Source organism: Rhinolophus ferrumequinum, chromosome 10, assembly GCF_004115265.2.
Source record: "Rhinolophus ferrumequinum isolate MPI-CBG mRhiFer1 chromosome 10, mRhiFer1_v1.p, whole genome shotgun sequence".
NCBI classification, from domain to species: Eukaryota; Metazoa; Chordata; class Mammalia; order Chiroptera; family Rhinolophidae; genus Rhinolophus; species Rhinolophus ferrumequinum.
Genome location: NC_046293.1, coordinates 19897969 through 19903206, shown reverse-complemented (window position 1 = coordinate 19903206; position 5238 = coordinate 19897969). Strand labels below are relative to the sequence as shown.

At 40.8% G+C, this 5238-nt stretch overlaps 2 non-coding genes across 2 annotated transcripts; both read left to right on the top strand.

Moving 5' to 3' along the window:
- The first annotated feature begins 2381 nt into the window (after positions 1–2381).
- TRNAD-GUC (transfer RNA aspartic acid (anticodon GUC)) lies at positions 2382–2453 on the top strand. The gene has a single exon. It is a non-coding gene; the product is annotated as a tRNA-Asp (tRNA).
- Positions 2454–3104: 651 nt separating this feature from the next.
- TRNAW-CCA (transfer RNA tryptophan (anticodon CCA)) lies at positions 3105–3176 on the top strand. The gene has a single exon. It is a non-coding gene; the product is annotated as a tRNA-Trp (tRNA).
- Positions 3177–5238: the final 2062 nt, after the last annotated feature.

Below are 5238 nucleotides of genomic sequence, written 5' to 3'. Positions count from 1 at the left end.
TTTTCTCTCCATAACACATATTTATTTGTTAATATACATGTGTGAGGAATTGTGCAGCAAAGTGAAAACTGCACAAAATTTGCAGTCAAGGCTTGGGTGATTGCAGCCTCTATGACTTCCTACCTGTATGAGTCTGCACAACATTTTCTTTATCTGCCTGTGAAATAAGAATAAAACACTTGCCCTATCAAACTTTCAGGGCTGTTTGAGAAAATAAAATTAATGTGAATGGTTTTGCAAGCTGTGATTAAATAGTGAGAGCAAGATTGGAAACTTTCAATAACACGGATTGCCATCATGCTATTTACTTCCAAAGAGAGTTCTGTGCCCTGTGTACTGCCAGTCAGAGTTTTAACCTTTACTCTCTCCCAGTGCTGACAGTGAGGAATCTCTCAGCTCCCTTACCCTGTTCAGATTAATAACCCTCTTTTCCTTTCCATTTTAGGAAGATGGACAGCAGGTGTTGAGTTCTCTGCTCCATGATCTCTGCTGACTCAGGCTCCTTCTTCATTTCCCCAAGGAGGAAGAAAAAAACAGCAATAACACATGTATGAATACTGACATAGCTTTACCAGACGTTAGGTGGAGAGGATGGTGTCTCTCCTGAAGGGACAAAGATTAAGCCTCTTCTACCAAAGCATGGAAGGCAGGTGTATTGGTGGGGAGGCACTGGGGCATGGGGATGGGGTGGAGTGGGGTATGGTGGGGGGATGACCAACAGGCCGTTCATGAAAGCTAGATTCCCACTGCCCTTGGGCTTTGACAACTGAGAGACCTGGGGCAAGTCTCCTTGATCTCACCAGGAAAAGAACATGAAAATACCGGGGGTGCCAAAATAATGTATACAAGTAGACACTTTGATCTACGTTGTTCAAGCAGTAGTTAGCTGTAATCAGAAGTGCCTGGATGCTGATGGTAACCATTTTGCGCACCGATTGTAATTGCAGAAATCACTTGTATTCATCTTTTGTTACTGGTATATAGTGAGTACTACAATTTTAATACAGTTTTCCTTTCTTAAAATGTCTATACATTTTTTTGGCACTCTCTGTAGTTACCACAGTAGTCTCTGAACCTCACAAGTTGTTGGAGGGTCAGACGTAGAAAGAGACCCCAGGACATTGAGTTTTATTGAGAATTTTGGTGCATTTAAGAATGAAAACAATATGCCAAAGCAGATCTCAGAAACTGCCATATTTTTTTTTCAGATATCATCATCATCCATTCTTTTTATTAAAATTATTCTTTGCGATTCCCTGTTCATCACATTCAGTGTGCCAGTGATTTTTTTAAGTCTATTATCATATTTTTTTATTATATTTTATTAGTTTCAGGTGCACAAAACAATGTAAAAGTTAGACATTTATCATTTATATCCCTCATACTGTGTCAGACCCCCATCCACTATCCCTCTGACATCGCACGCAGCCATTACATTTCCACTGTCTCTACTAGAGACTAAAGGCATATTTTAATGTCTGCATTAAACAATCTCATTCATTTGATGGATAATAATACTATGTAACTTATGATCAATAAAAATGTATTAATTCATAGTACACTACAAGGAATGGATTTGATATTACCTCTAAATAAGTGATTGAACTGACACTATTGAAAGTTTTCATTATAGAAAAACTTATCAAAAGTTTATGTGAGGCCTTCCTGGTACCCCTGGGAACAGGCTTGATCCTGTTTCTGAAAAGGCTCAGGTTGATAGAAATTATTCTATTAGTGCACTTTCCTAATCCTATGTTTAATCATACTAGGGTTAAATGGCACATCCTTGTTTTGAATTACTTAAATGTATTATTTAACAATTTATGTGTTTATTTGTCATATTCAAGTAACTGTAGACACCTCAGGAAAGAGATCAAAACACAGGACAAATCAGTTAATAAAATTTCATTTGGCCTCAGCTGGTCAAATGCATGAACCTTTTTGTGTCACGATAGCTGGACTGTGGGACAACCTTGACTGTTCCGATCATCCGGCAACCATTTGATATCCTTGAACTTCGACTTCAAAATGAAAATATAAATTTGTGCAAGTAAAGCTCTGCTTCAACTCACATACTCTTGGTCACTATTAAAACAAATAGAAACCTCCCGCCAGAAACCTAAATCACCCAGCCCGGAAACTATTTTCAACAATACACCATCCCTAAAACTGGCAGTGCATTTTGTTTCTTTTATTCTAAACCATTTACTAACTCTTTTCACGGAAGCAGAGCTCAAGGTACCGTGAGAGGATAATGAGCGAGGAAGAGACCTAAGTGTCCGAGTTCTCACATTTCCGAATGGCGGGCGAAAGAAATGAGAGCGAAAGGTGAAATCTTGTTTCACCTTAAGCAAGAATTTGGGAGGGGTCTTAATAACGGCTCCTCGTTAGTATAGTGGTTAGTATCCCCGCCTGTCACGCGGGAGACCGGGGTTCAATTCCCCGACGGGGAGGACAATGTGTTTTACTAACAGCTTCCTATATTTCCGTGTAATTCAACTGAACAACATTGCTGACGCACACAATATGCTAATATATTTTGTATGTCTTTACAAAGTAACTTTTAAGCTTAGTGCTCACGGTGAAACAAAAGCTTACACAGAGAGTAAATGCTTTATATTGTTGGCAAAAAAGGAAGGGAGAGAGAAAGAAAACGTTCAGACGGGCCTCTGGGATCGCTTCCAGCCGCTAGCTGGCAAAGGTCTGGGCGTGCGCACAGGCGCCAGGACAAATTCCAACTCGAGGGAGGTCATGAACTCGGCGCGGCAAACCCCTGGGGGGAAGGGAAAGAAAGGGCGGAGTCTCCGCCCCTAACGGGGAGGGTAAAAACGGAAATCTCTTGCTCAAGTGGAGGAAGGACTGTTTTCCTTTGACGCTGGGGTCTCGACTAAACGGAAACTCTATTGTCCCACCTCCACTAGTTCCATCCCAAACAAGGCAGAGGGTCAGCTGTCAGGAAAATCTTGGCGCTAAAGGAAGCAATCTCTAATCGACGTATACTTGGAGGAGGGGCCAGGAGAGAAAGGGAAAAAAAGGTGGTGGCTACCCGGAAGATAGCCATATTACTCGAGTCCTAAGAAACTGCGAGAGCCACAGCCCAGCAGGACCTCGTGGCGCAACGGTAGCGCGTCTGACTCCAGATCAGAAGGCTGCGTGTTCGAATCACGTCGGGGTCATAATGTTTTTCTTTTCCTTCTAAACACCGGCTTCTTATAAACGTGGATGTATTCCCGCCATTTTTAAAAAAGGCCTGTAATTTTAGGATTAAATATTTGTCGTTCAGATGTTATCCTAGTAATCGTTACTCCGCAAAACGACGAGACTCACTATATATCCTAGACCCTTAAAGCTGATGTATTTTTGTACAATTTGGCCTTGGAAAGTGAGTTTTCTCTTATTTAACATGCATAATGTATAATGCATTTAACTATAGCTATTGCTGTTGTGCATTAGTGGGCATATTAGTCCATAGTGGTCCTTCACAGGTAATGTACAGCATTGTACAAGCTGTTTTTTTAAAAACAGATTTAGACCGGTTTACTTGAAAGCAAGTGAAATAGAGTACAGTTTTTAACTTTGAATATTATAATAGTTTACATGTTTTAATACTTGTGCCAGGGCCTGTAAACAACCTTACAACGTGCTTAATGTTCTGCTTTTACTTATGAAACTGTGGCACACAGGAATAGTGACCTGCCAAAAGTCACCCAAGGTTCCAACCCAGGTGACTGACTCCAGATCCCCTTCCTTACTGTTTTATAATAAAGGTGGAAACAAACTGTTGAAAGAACGTGCTGTTGGCCTTACATGATACACTAATACACCTTTTATATTTTCATCAATTCATGCAAGTGGTGAAAAGTTAGATACCACTTTCAACTAGTGTATTAATCTCTTTAATAACAGGGAGCAAACTTTACTCTTTCACCTTTGAAAGCTTCAAAATTCTTAATAATAAATAGTTCCTTAGAGGCATGTGTCAAATATTTGATGTACAAAAAATGAATTAGAAAGAGCATGAGAAATTAATGTTTTTAGAGTTTTATTGGATATGTTCCATAAAAGTCCCTGAGTTTTTCTGCTCAGTGTTTTAAAACTATCAAATATTAATTTCTTAGGATTTAATCTAATATAGCAGTATAGCTGTGTGGGGACAGAGTCCCGGAGAGCAGTTTCCAGGCTCTCGGCCTCACGTGGAAAGGTGCTGGCTTGGGTAGTGGATGCCCATTGGCTGTGACTGGTTGGCTGTCAGCTGTAAACAGTTAGTCAGTTGGCCACTGATATAACTGCCATGGCTATGTTAGTTGGTTGGTTGGTTGGCAGGCAGAAAAGCGGATGGCAGATTGTGGATTGTGCCACTCCTACTTCGTGTGTTTTGCCCAGCGGCCAGGGAGACTGAGGTGCAGGAAGACCCCTTGTTGGGGTACTGGCGGATGTTTGCTTTGTATCTCCAACCCAGCCGCCAGCGAAAATACAGTGGTATGACTCCCCTAGGTATGGCTCCGTTGGTCTTCCTTTTTGGCCTCACCATATCCTGCGTTCTTATGCGGGGAGCGGGACCAGAGTCCCTGCATGACAAGCTGGATACTGTATTTTCACTTTGTGTAATTTGTCCTTCCATTTGTTTGAAGTGAGATTAGATCATCCATTGTAACAGATATTTATGGACCACCAACTATGATGAGCCTGATACTGTGCTAAAGCACTGAGGAAAAAGGATATACTGAGAAAAATGGGGTTTTTTTTTTTGAGCAGCAGGGGACAGATATGTTAAGTAACCAAATACCATACATGTTGGGATCAGTGCCATGAAAGCAGCATGAACAGAATGGTATGATGGTACTAAAATAGGGACATTAACTCTGCCTTGGGCAGTTCAAGAAGGCCTCAGAAAAAAGGATTTTGAAAAATAATGAAAAGTTTGCTAAGTGATTTGAAGGCATTTATTCATCCAATGAACAAATCTGAATGCCTTCTAGGAGTCAAGCACTTGCCACTTAACATCTCTGAGATGTGATTTGTTCAACTACAAAAGTACAGGTTTATATTAGTTTGCCATAGGCCTGCTATAGCAAAATACCACAGATTGGGCAGCTTAAACAACAGAAATTTATTTTTTCACAGTTCTGGAGGCTAGAAGTCCAAGATCAAGGTGACAGCACAGTTGGAGTCTTCTGAGACCTGTCTCTGGCTTATAGATGGCCACCTTTTAACTGTGTCCTCACATGGTCTTTCTTC